Source organism: Hippopotamus amphibius, chromosome 1 (genome assembly GCF_030028045.1).
Source record: "Hippopotamus amphibius kiboko isolate mHipAmp2 chromosome 1, mHipAmp2.hap2, whole genome shotgun sequence".
Taxonomy (NCBI): domain Eukaryota; kingdom Metazoa; phylum Chordata; class Mammalia; order Artiodactyla; family Hippopotamidae; genus Hippopotamus; species Hippopotamus amphibius.
Genome location: NC_080186.1, coordinates 112,632,593 through 112,645,786, shown reverse-complemented (window position 1 = coordinate 112,645,786; position 13,194 = coordinate 112,632,593). Strand labels below are relative to the sequence as shown.

Genomic DNA, 13,194 nt, shown 5'->3' with positions numbered 1-13,194 from the left:
GACACAATAATTTATACTATTAACCGACACTTTCAACCTGTTCCCATAACCTGTGTTGCATACCACGTTTCAATTGCCCATTCCTATTTTCAGTGAGACCACTGCAGTGAGGGCGGTAAGGAATGTGGTCTGTCTACGGAATATTGTATTTCTTTGTCTATTTCTGTACTCAGCATGTCAACTTCTGTCTGCTAGTGTACCTTTGACCACACATGACAAACCCAGGAATCTTCAAATTGTAGGGTCTCTGGGTTGAGCTTGGGAAATGCCAGCCAACGCTTAGGATTCTCTCAGAGCTGAGAATGGCTCTTGATCTGGCTCTTGATCCCCTATCCTCTCCCTAGACGGAGTAACTCCAGATTCCTGATCCACACACCTTATGATAGCTGAGGTAACACACACACACACACACACACACACACACACACACGCACACATGCACACACCCCACTGTTTTCATGTTGGCAATATCGTTTACGAAAGTGCAAAATGTGTTCAATCTGCTGATCCCTCCAGGTATATGTTCACTGAGTTCGTGCTGTGCAAGTCCTCCTTCCCATCCACCCAGTAGGAGACCTTCTAGAAGCCCAACCCAGATCACCTGGATCCCTTTGATCCTTCCTGTGTAACCCTCTCCTGCTTTTGGTCTATTTTGTGACAACGGCCTCCTCTGAGTAGGACAGTCCTCTGACTCATAGAGCTACCTTGTTCCCAGTCCCAGAGAATGGGAAGTACATGGAGTGTATGAGCACCAGAACCCATTTATTTGACCTCTCCCTAGGCACTTAGCCGCTCAATAAAGGGTGCAGGAATATGAAATCTCAGTGTCCTGGCCTGGGGGAGATTAACTCTTAAAGGTAATTTACCTCCAAGATCTCTTGCCCTGATAGGGCACTTTGCTTGAAATGACACCACATACAGCAATTAACTCAAAATGGACCACAGACCTAAATGTAAGAGCTAAATCAAAACTTCAAGAGGACACATAGGAGAAAAATCACTGTGCATTTAGGTTAAGCAAAGAGTTCTAAGATACTACAGCAAACATGTTATATAGAAGAGAACTTTCATGAAAATTAAGAACTTTATTTGCCTCAAAAGACAGCATTAAGAAAATGAAAGGACAAGTGACAGAATAGGAGAAAATATATGCATATCAAATTTCCAGTGAAGGAATTGTATTTACAATAGCTCGAGAACTATTTCAACTCAATAGAAAGATGCAACACAATTTTTCAAATCAGCCAAAGACCTGAATAGACATTTTCCCCAAGAAGACAAATACATGGGTCATAATCTTAGGAAGAGGTGCTCAATGTCATTGTCCATTGGAAAAATGCACATTAAAACAACAAGATATCACTTTCTACCAACTAGGATGGCTATGTTCAAATAGGATAGACAATAGCAAGTGCTTGTGAGAAGGTGGAGAAACTGAACCTTTAGATGTTGCTGGTCAGAATGTAAGAATGATACAGCCGCTTTGGAAACCAGTTTGACAGTTTCTCAAAAGTTAAACATAAGCTTACCATAAACCCAGCAATTCTACTTCTATATATCTATTGAAGAGAAATGAAACTTAGGTGCAGTTTGTTCAATATATTTATCGCAGCATTATATGTAATAGCAAAAAAAAAAAACAAAAAACCCACAAACAACCCAAAAACAGGAAACAGCTGAAATGCCCATCAACTGGTGAATGATACCTGAAATGTGGTATATTTACACCGTGGAATTCTACTCAGTAATAAAAAGCAAAGAAACTCAAGCCAGAGCATGGATGAACCTCAGAAACATTGTGCTAAGTGAAAGAAGCCAGTCACACAGCACTGCATATTGATTTATTTCATTTATCTGAAATGTCCAGAGAGGAAACTTATGGAGGCAGAAAGCAGATTAACGTTGCTTGGGGCTTGAGGGAGGGTTGTCTGCAGCAGCGCTGGAGGGAATTGAAAGCAGTGTTCTGAACCTGGAATATGGTACCTGCGGTGGGGCAAGAAAAGGAAAAAAGAAGGAAAACGACAGTCTCAAATGAAAGGGTGGAGGCTTCTGAGATCGGTCCGTGAATACCGCGCGTTGAGGTGCCCTGCAGGTGGTGCATAGAGCCTGATTGCCGACATCCCAGCTTGAGTAAGAGATTCCCCCTACCCGTGTGTGTGTGCCTTCATCCTCTGACAGCTGCCCTGGAATGTACAAGGCAGATGAGTTAGTGAAAGGCAGCCCTCCAGGTGGTGCCAAGAGACAGGGGCACCAGGGTTAAAAACCAGGAGGAAGGAGCGTGCTGGGGATCAGCTGGGTGGAGATTCCTGAAGAGGGGCACTGGGGAGGAACTGGAAGGGCAGTTGGGCAGACGCAGAAAAGCGGCAGCTGAGACCTCCTGAGATTCTAGGCCAAAGCTCGTCCCTGGGTGGGCTTGAACCACCAAGCTTTCGGTTAACAGCCAAACAAGCTCACTGATTGCGCCACAAAGACAAAGACAAACTGTTGCGAGGTTCTGCTGTAACATCCTGGAATCAGAATGCATTCCCCGTCCCTTCCAATCCAGCAGCAAAGAGAGTCACATGCCTCTGTCTTGTCCCACCTCGCTGGCCCCAGAGGCATTGAGTCTCGTCCCTCAGGAACGTCCGGCCGTGGACACCGAGCCCGAGTCAGCTGCGGGCTCCAACAAAACAACGCCGGGCCCACGACCATCCTCGCCTGCTCCTGGCCGCCTCAAAAGCGGCCCCTCTACGCGGGACGACTGCAGGCTCTCTCGGGCCCAAGTCCCCAGTTTCCCACTCGTGATCGGCCTCACTCTTCGCGCTCACTGCAGGTCCCCCCTCACCCCACCCCACCCGCAGGCCCGGGTGGTCGCGTGGGGGAAAGGACAGCAACCGGCTGTGTCCCCAACGCGCTGCCTCCTCTCGGCGCTTCCAGAGAAGGGCTCCACGAGGCACGACCTGTTGTTTGCGCCCCAGGCAGCCTATCGCCCGGAGCAGGGCCTGGCACCCAGCAGGTGCCCAATAAATGTCTGGCTGAGGATGCATTCCGCCGCAGGGGCCGGAGGTGGTGGGTCCACCGAGAATTCTTATGCCACCTCTAAGTTTTTCATCCTAGAGGAACCTAGAGTTTTCCAATCGGCTGCTCTTCAAAACCTTTCTTCTGGCAGCTGATTTAGAACCAGGTAAAAGTTCTAGAAAGTCCAAGAGGGCACCACCTGGATCGGCTCTGAGCTCCCATCCAAGACAGTGAGGCGGCCTCAGCCTGCGGGTGCAGGGGGCAAGTCTGAGAGGGATGAAGGAGGAAAGCTGCCAAGGAGAAAGCCAGTTGGGGTAGGCAACCTGGAGTGTGAGGGAGAGAGGGAGAGAGGGAGGGAGAGAGAGAGAAGAGAGAGATCCCTGGAAGCTGTCTTTCCATTTCCTTAGGTATGCTTTAATCACTTGCAACTATGTTTTGTAGGTCTCAGTGTGCAAGTGTTTCACCTCCTTGTATATGTTAATTCAATTCATATATATTTTATTCTTGGTGCTATCTTAAATCGAATTGTTTTCTTAATTTCTTTTTCAGACTGTTCACTCCTAGTGTATAGATATACAACTGATTTTTGCCTGTCTGTACTCTGCCACTATAGAGAATTTGTTTGTTGACTGGTAGTTTTCTGTTGTGTGGGTTATTGGGGATTTTTCTATGTATAGGAGCTTGCCGTTCGCAAAGACAACGGCAGACAGGAGAGGTTCCCTGTTTGGGTGGCTGCAGCCCCTGAGACTTGGATCAGCCTGCACCGCCTAAGCCAGGGAAATCAAAATCTGCCTGAGCACTCCTTCTTCGCAAGCCAAATCCAATCATCAGGAACACAGCGACCCCTCGAGGCCCCTGCAGGGCCTGTGCTTGGCCCTATGAGGCCAGAAAGGGGCAGATTCGGACCAATCCAGCCACATGCCCCCAATTAGACAGAGGAGAAGGTTGTTCGTGGAGCCGCAGGCACTCTTCTCAGCGCGGTCGGGACCTGGAGGGGATGCTGCCTTCAGGCCTTGGGGGCCTCGGGCGGAGTCTGGGCCGCCTCAGAACTTGAGTCCTCCAGTGAGGTGTGCGCCGCGTCCCCTCGCCCACCTGCTCTGTGGGCAGTAGGGGGCAAGCCACCAAGTCCAAAAGGTAGACCCACAGGCTATTGCCAGCGGTGATCAGGCACGGGAAGCTGTTTGTCTGTTAGGATTCGAATTCAGACCCAAGCAGCCAGGCTCCCATCACCGCACCAATCACACTGCAACCACTGTTCTCCACGGGGGGATCCATGGAGCTGTGGTCGGGTCGACCTTAGCACTGGAGGTAAGCAGATGGCTAGAGATGAACCAGTCTCTCTCCCTCTCTCCCTCACACTCCAGGTTGCCTACCCCAACTGTCTTTCTCCTTGGCAGCTTTCCTCCTTTATCCCTCTCAGACTTGCCCCCTGCACCCGCAGGCTGAGGCCGCCTCACTGTCTTGGATGGGGAGCTCAGAGCCGATCCAGGTGGTGCCCTCTTGGACTTTCTAGAACTTTTACCTGGTTCTAAATCAGCTGCCAGAAGAAAGGTTTTGAAGAGCAGCCGATTGGAAAACTCTAGGTTCCTCTAGGATGAAAAACTTAGAGGTGGCATAAGAATTCTCGGTGGACCCACCACCTCCGGCCCCTGCGGCGGAATGCATCCTCAGCCAGACATTTATTGGGCACCTGCTGGATGCCAGTCCCTGCTCCGGGCGATAGGCTGCCTGGGGCGCAAACAACAGGTCGTGCCTCGTGGAGCCCTTCTCTGGAAGCGCCGAGAGGAGGCAGCGCGGTGGGGACACAGCCGGTTGCTGTCCTTTCCCCCACGCGACCACCCGGGCCTGCGGGTGGGGTGGGGTGGGATGGGGTGGGGGGGACTTGTGGTGCGCGCGACGAGTGAGGTCGATCACGAGTGGGAAACGGGGGACTTGGGCCCGAGAGAGCCTGCAGTTGTCCCGCGTAGAGGGGCCGCTTTTGAGGCGGCCAGGAGCAGGCGGGGATGGTCGTGGGCCCGGCGTTGTTTCGTCAGAGCCCGCAGCTGACTCGGGCTCGGTGTCCACGGCCGGACGTTCCTGAGGGACGAGACTCAATGCCTCTGGCACCAGTGAGGTGGGACGAGATAGAGGCATGTGACTCTCTTTGCCGCTGCATTGGAAGGGACGGGGAATGCATTCTAATTCCAGGATGTTACAATAAAACCTCGCAAGCGCTGGTCTCTGTGGCGCAATCGGTTAGCGCGTTCGGCTGTTAACCGAAAGGTTGGTGGTTCGAGCCCACCCAGGGACGGACTTGGCTTGGCATCTGATTAGCGAGGTCTCAGCCGCCGCTTTTATGCGTCTGCCCTTGCAGTGCCTCCCCCCCCCGCGCCCCTCTCCCGGAACTCTCCCGGAACCTCCAGCCAGCCGATCCCCAGCACGCTCGTTCCTCCCGGTTTTTAACCCTGGTGCCCCGGTCTCTTGGCACCACCTGGAGGGCTGCCCTCGCTAACTCATCCACCCTGTGCATTCCAGGGCAGCTGCCAGAGGATGAAGGCACAGGCACACGGGTGGGGGGAATCTCTTACCCAAGCTCTGACGTCGGCAATCAGGCTCTGTGCACCACCTGCGCGGCACCCCCAAAGCGGAGTATTCACCGCCCGGTCTCAGGGCGCCTGCACCCTTTCATTTGGGACTGTGGCTTTCCACTCAATGTGATCTGCAGAGTCAATGCAATTCCTATTCAAATCTGTTTCTTCTGAAGTTCGTTACAGAAAAACCCGAACCAACTCTTTGGCCAACCCAATATAACTGAGTCCCTGCGTGGTACACCTGAAACTAACACAACACTGTAAATCAACTACACTTAAAAAAAAAAAAAAAAATTACGTTATGGCCAATTTGGGAGGCAATGAGAAGAAGCCCTCGCTGGGATCAGGGCACCTGCTGGGGTGTGATGAGGAGGGGACACAGGCTGGATTAGACAACAGTGAGGGCCTCACAAAGCTGCACTGGTGCAGGAGGCAACAGGCAGACCCAAAGATCTCTAAGTGGTGACCCACTGAAAGTGGTGGATAATCTAGCCCCCCAGGAAGAGCACCTACATCTCTAAACATGCCTAGAAAACTGCCATGCCTTGGTCTAAAGAGTACCTTAACTCTCTTCCAGCTCCATCCCAAACTGGGGGAGAAAAAGAGATGGAGATGCCTGCATTCCCTCTCAGACATGATTATCCCCACAGTGGCTGTTTTACAGTGGGCTCAACGTGACGACTAAAAATAGCATAATCTGTCCTCAGGCCATTCCTCAAATCCTGGACTTCAGAGGACCCACACCCGTTCGTGGGTAACGCTTCATGGCGTCACCACTGCCAGCACTCACTGGGCTGGCACCCCACCACACCGAGCCACAGACCAGGCCTTGACTGGATGACTAGGAAAACAGAATCACAGAAAATCTTTGCATTCCCCTCTGAGGAGCTGGATGTACCTCCTACATTACTGCCAACCCAAGACAAAGTTCAACTCCTTGCAAACGGGGCCCACATTATTTCGACCTGGGTATTTAATACAAGAACTCCCTGGTGGGCGAGCCCCTTCCTTGGTGGCATCTCAGAGCTGTGCTCCGTGCTGGATAAGTGGGTGCTGCCAGGAACCTTTTAGGAAGCTGCCTGTGCACCTAATGAACTCATTAGAAGGGTTTGCTCCTTCCTCTGTACTTAAGTCAACAATTACTGTTGTTTTGCCACCTTCAAAAAAAAAAAAAAAATTTTGTTTCTTCTGGTCCATTTCTCCATCTGCCTGGAAGGACGTCGTCGTTGAGCTGTCAAGGAGAAGAACTACCATGGCTTCCAGTTCTTTGATGAAACCTCAGATGTGTGGCCTTCTGGCCAAGCGTCTGTGATTTCATATGGTTGGAGCATTCATTGTCTCCCTGGGAGTTGCAACTTTGTGTAAGTTTGCTGTGGCTGAACCAAGAAAGAAGGCATATGCAGATTTCTACATAAATTATGATTCCGTGAAAGATTTTGAGGAGATGAGGAAGGCTGGTATCTTTCAGAGTGCAAAGTGATTTTGGAATATAAAGGCAGACTGTTCCTGAAGGAGCATTCTAACTGCCATATAATTTCTTTGGGTTGAGTTCCATGGAAGTTTGGCACTTACCTGTGTTCCTGAACTGTGAAACTGTGAACTATGAATATCTGGGCTACGGAATAGTCTCTCTTGATAAAAAAATGATTTAAAAAATTTTTGTTTTCTGCATTTTCTAATTGCTCGCTGTTAATCCCTTGCAGTACGTTGTAGTTTTCATCTTTTTTTTTTTTTTTTCTTTTTGTATCTCTTAAAGTTCACTTGGGTCTTTTTTATGTTTCCCATGTGTCTACTGAACTGTTTGAAGTTACGGAATACAGTTGGAATAAATGTTTTAACGTCCTTTTCCGGTGTCAGCTCTGGGTCGTTTGCACATGATCGATGTGTCTCTTCATTATGGGTCATTTCCCCTGCCTGTTTGGATACCTCCGAATCTCTGATGGAATGCCAGATAGTGTGAATGTTGCCTTGTTGGATGATGGAGAGTTGTGTGTTCCTGCAAACGTTGGGCTTTCTTCAGGGATGCATTCAAGTTACTCGCAAACAGTTTGATCCTTTCAGGTCATGCTTTGATGATTCGCTAAGTGGTTCTGAGCAGCACTCAGCGTAGGGCTTAACTAGTGGCCCTCCTGAGGCAAGACATTCCTGAGTACTCCACCCCACGCCCTCATGAATTGAGAGGTTTTGTCTGTCTGTTTTGTTTTCTTCCTTGCAGTCTATCTGTTGGGGACAAGCACTATCTGTGTGAGTGCCAGGCACTGTTCTCTGATCCTGTCAAAGCTCTCCCCCTGACCTTGGGGAGTTTCCTGCCAGGGCTGCACTGATCAGTACTGTGCTGCATGCAGGAGGGATCTCCTCTGCAGTTCTCTCTGAGTTACTTCCAGCATCTCTCTCCCCCGGGGAGTCTGTTCTGTGGACCCTAGCTCCTTCGGCCTCCCTGGCATCCGGGTTCAATGTCCTCAACTCAGCAAGGTCCACCGGGCTGCTTTTCAGTTTGCCCTCGAGTGCCTTGCTTGGAAACTCTCTGCAGACAGTAAATTGGAGCCATTGTTTCCCACCTCTCCAGAACCACGCACTGTCCTTTTTCACCTGATGCCCCAATCTCTTCAAAGTCTTTGTTTGATGTTTTCTGTTGTTGTTGGCAGGAGGATAAACCGAGGTCGTTATGAGTGTGTATGGTGGGCCACCCCTACTTTGAAGTCCAAGTTGGAAACACCGGTGAAGATTGTGCAAGATTTTTGCAGAGCTCCACAGTCAAAATGAAATCCTGAAGTAAAAAAACCCCCTTGAAACTTGAATGCGCAGAGAAACTCATATCTGCAGTGGCAGCAAAAGCCTGTTTGATTTGTGCGCGGCAAGGAAGAACGTGGCTAGGCAGTAGACCACGGTAGAGACCTCGCGGTTTTCTTCGGAGAGTTTCGGAGTTACCTGCCACTGTTACTCGATGCGCCGGGGTTAATGAAAAAAAAAAAAAAAAAAAAAAACCAAGAACACGCGCAGAAAAATCTGAGGAAAGCGGGACGGTTACAGTTCTCGCGCAGTCGTTTTTACGCTCACCTACGCCAAGTGTATTGGTTATATCTGCCATTTAAGCACTCATTGCCAGGGGAAAGCGCGAACGCAGTCCCTCACTACCACAAATTACGCAGTCGAGTTTCCCGCATTTGGGGAAATCGCAGAGGTCAGCACACCCCCAGTGCAATGGGTGAGCCTCGCCCTGGGGAAACCACCTTCGTGATCATGGTATCTCCCCTGCCAGGTAAGTATGAACGTTCCTCTCCCCGCCCCCGTGCAGCCTTAGGCTCTTCCACTGTACACACACGCTCACTTTGCCACAACCCCCACCCCAGCCCCTCCACCACCCCCCGCGCCCCCTCCTCTTCCACGCCCCTCCAAACAACTCTTCTAAGAAAATCCGAGCTACATCTCCGGAAAACTTCCACAGCCCGGGGAGTGGCTGGCCGGGAATGGCACCCCTGCACTGCAAGATTTACATAAGCCAAGCCCCATCCCTGACCTCTAAGGCGGCTCCCCTCCTCCCACCCACGCCGGGTCCCTGGGCCGTCATCTCCCCTCCCACCCCTGCCCAGACGACCAATGGGCGCATCGGGCTGCCGAAAGGGGACGTGACGTCGTGATTTCCGCCCACGTAGGTAACGGACCTCTAAGCTTTCATCTGAAATACTGGCGGGTTCTGCCAGCCTCCTGGCATTCTTCCCTTCTGTCTTGCGTTACACACCGAGGAGGGGAATTCCGGGATCGTGTGTGACTGACCCAAAATGTTTGTTAGTAGTAAAGAAGTCGTAAGGCAAGGGCTACAGGTATATATTTATAAGAACACAATGAAAGCACATGTCTGTGTCCTGTGCATAGACACACAGATTCAGGGTTGCCTCTCACAGTGCTGCTCGATGTATTGTCTGTGCACGTCCTTCCTGCTTGGTTCTCATGGTGCCCCAGGGACCGTGCTTTTGCTTTCCTCACCATACAGAATACGGGAAATGAAGATTCTGAAAAAGAAGCGGATGACCAAAAGAAGGGGTTAGAAAGATGACGTGTTTGCTCGGAGAGTGCGGTTGGTTTGTTTGTTGATTTGTTTTCTCTTTCTGGGTAAGACTGGTTCGCCCTGCGGGTGGGGGTGGGGGCCGGGGCCGCGGAGGCTGGAGAAGGAAGCCAGCTTGTGTTTTCAGACCAGAGAGCAAGGAGTGGAGTGACTGGATCCTTGAGGGTGCCTCTGGCTTAAGGGGGAAAGTGACTCTTGCGGAGAATCCTGGACGCAAAGGAACTCAGCACCCAGCCAACTTCCAGGAAGAAGCTTCCTTTCCTCCTCCCTGCTCTCTCCCTTTCCCCTCCTTTCTCTCTCTGCAGCCATCAGAAATAGACTCTGGCTCCTTTCCTCTGAAATATACTTTCTTCAAGGGATAGTGCTAGCTCAGAGACTCTCCAGCCAACTGGAGAACCAGGCTCTACAAACAGGGAGGAATAAGCAAGGCCAATGGAAGGGAGCACACAGACCAAACGGGAAGGGGACGAGTGCCCCCTGCTGAGTGACAACCCCTGTGGCTCTGCACAGGTGACACTACTGGCCCTGGACACTGGACACCGCTAATGACTCCGCGACTTCTGCTGCACCTGGTCGGCGTTAAACTAAGGATCTGGAGGTGGGGAGAGTCTTCTGTCGCACGGGACAGGAAGAATTTCCCCAGGGCCTACTCCTTGTGTCTCTCAACTCCTGTCAAATGCTGGGGTCATTGTTACTCATGGGGATTGGCCAGCTCTTGGTAATAGACCCACATCTTAGCCCTTAGGAAAACTGTGAAAGCAAGCATGTGATCCTTAAAAGTTGCAGAATGTGGGAAGGTCCTCATACACAGGCAGGGGGTTCAGATAAAACCCCCTGCAGCTAGCCCCGTGGAGAACATTGTAAATCCAGTGCCCAAGGCCCTGCAACCCTGTCTCAAATATACACGCGTGTACCACCCAGCCTTGGAGCGTACTAGACATTTATGCCTGAGCACAGGGTGAGGGTTTCAGCCTCTTATAAGGGGTTGGTTTGGTACACCATCCAGTATTATTTACATTATCTCCACTGAGAATTGACAAGCTTGAAAGTTCACATTTCTGGGGCTAGAGTAATTGGTCTACAGCCATGGTAACAAATGGCCACTGATGTCCACTGTAGGAGTTTCCTGTTGCTACTGTAACACATTACCACACACTTAGTGGATTAAAAGCACGCACATTTATTATCTTATGGTTCTGGAGATCAGAATTCCAAGATGCATCTCACTGGGCTAAAATCAATGTGACAGTGGGGTTGAGGTCCTTTCTGGAGGCTCTAGGGGGGGATCTCTTTCTTTGCCTTTTCCAGCCTCTGGAAGGTGCCCACATTCTACTCTCATAGCCCCCTTCCGTCTTCAGAGCCAGTCACGGCTGATCCAGTCATTCTCAGAACGCATTATTCTGACCCCAATTCTCCTTCCTCCCTCTTTCACTTACATGGACCCTTGGGATTCCATGGGGCCCTCCAGGACAACCTCCCCATCTCAAGGGCCTGAATGTAATCACACCTGCAAAGTCTCTTTCGCCATGTCAGGTAGCATGTTCACACACTCTAGGGACCAGGATGTGGACATCTTTGGGGAAGCATTATTCTGCCACCACAGCCCGTCTCCTCGGTGAACACATTTCTGCAAGCGTATCAGTCAGTGGTGGCCCCTGTCTTCTGAAAGTCATCCAGGTGAACGCAAGTCAGTCCACTGCCTTTGAGTGTCAGCCAGGCAACAGCTGTGCCTCATGTGGAGGCATCTGAGTCAGAGAGAGAGAAGGAGGAAGTCTGTGAGGAGAGGAATAGGAGGACCCAGTGCCTGGAAAGTTCCCAGGGACCAGAGCTGAGGGCTGCAAGTGCCTTCATGGGAGGAGGAGGCTGTGGAGGGTGTTAGCACCTGAATGTATGTGTCCCCCCCCCACCCCCAAATTCATATCTTGAAATCTAATGTCCAGTGGAGGTGTATTTGGGGAAGGGGCCTTCAAGGAAGTAAGGAAGATTAAATGAGGACATAGCCTTGGGGCCCTGATCTGATAGGAGTGGTGGTCTTACACGAGGAGATAGCAGAGAGCTTGGGCTCCTGCCCTACCCCAGCTCAAGCCACATGAAAAGGCCATGTGAGAACACAGGCAGGCATCTGCTATCTGCAAAGCCGGAAGAAAGCTCTCACCAGAAACTGAATTGGCAAGAACTTCAGTCTTGATCTTGGACTTCCAGCTGCTAGAACTGTGAGGAAACAGATTTATGGTTAAGCCACAAGTCTATGGTATTTTTTTCTGGAAGCCGGAGCTGACTAATATAGATGGTTACTTGGCCATTGGGCTAAGCATCTTCTTCTACTTGGTCCTTTCTGGGATCTGCCCCAGTTTTGTTCATTTCCTATAATTAGTACTCACAGCCTGCTCTGCCCTTCTTCAGGCTGATCTGTGACTTTAGAATGAGGATTGATCACCTGGTTTAGGATTTCAGAGTGTAATTTACTCCATGTAACATTGACCTGCACCAAGGATCTTTTTTTGTTTTTTTGTTTTTTGCATGACCATCCAGAACAGATATGTGACTTTACCAAGGATCTTCTTAAAGTTTTTTTTTTTTTTTTTTGTCTGACATCTTCTCAAATATCAACCTAACATGACTTGGACAACTGGATTGGGAGTCTACAGAGTGACCCTATGAACCCATGACCCCATGTGGCCTGCATTTCCTCTTCTCCTGGGAGATTTCTGTGCTTTGGACTCTACAGAACCACAGGCAAGGGTTTGGCTGCTGGTGAGAAATCTGTGCCCAGCTCTGGGGAAACCTAGGGACAAAGGAAAGAATCCCCCAGATCGGGGCATTGGAGGGCTTTGGCGGGAGATAAGAGGCTGCTCTTGTGGGAAAAAAAGGAGGTTGGCAGATGAGAGAGGAGGCTGGAGTGTGTGTGTATCCAGCATGAGGTCAGGGCAAGTTCACAAGAGGGCAGCTGCCATTCTGGGACCAGAGACTAGAGCCTCCTTGGCATTCACGCTCTGGTCATCGCCCTCCTTATCATTCCTCAGCTTCCACCTTCTCCTTCCTCCCCATCCTCCCGCGTCTTCTCCCCAGGCTTATTTTCTTCCCACTCCTCCTCCTTGTCCCTGGTCCTCCTGCTCCCATCCTCCCCACCCTTCCCCAACTCCACAAAGCAGGCCAACATAGGAGTGGGCTGCCCAGTCTGAGAAGAAGATGAGCGAGTGTTTTCCACCAGCCTAAGAAGCACAACTGCATTTCTCTCTGGTCAGAACCTGGTTTGGAGGAGACAGAGCAAGATGGCTCTGGCTGAGGGGCTCAACCTCCACAGCCAGTCTAGGGAACATGGACTTTAGGCCAACCCTGGGAATGTGTGACCAAAAGTCAGGAGCCTCTCCACAGGGCCCCCAAACATCTGGTTCACAAGGTCCCAGACAGGTTAGTGTCTTGGTACCCACTTCTTTACAAGGCCAAGTTCCAAAGGAAGGACCATGGCCCTCCCTCCTGGCCACCTGGCGAAGGTGCACAAATCCCTTTGTTCACACAAGGATGGGTCTGAGAAAACCATCTCACCTGTTCCATTGAGACCAA

At 50.7% G+C, this 13,194-nt stretch overlaps 2 non-coding genes across 2 annotated transcripts; one reads left to right on the top strand and one right to left on the bottom strand.

Moving 5' to 3' along the window:
- Positions 1-5,213: 5,213 nt before the first annotated feature.
- Positions 5,214-5,287, top strand: TRNAN-GUU (transfer RNA asparagine (anticodon GUU)). The gene has a single exon. It is a non-coding gene; the product is annotated as a tRNA-Asn (tRNA).
- A 3,383-nt stretch (positions 5,288-8,670) lies between these two features.
- LOC130842439 (U1 spliceosomal RNA) lies at positions 8,671-8,834 on the bottom strand. The gene has a single exon (XR_009050434.1). It is a non-coding gene; the product is annotated as a U1 spliceosomal RNA (small nuclear RNA).
- Positions 8,835-13,194: the final 4,360 nt, after the last annotated feature.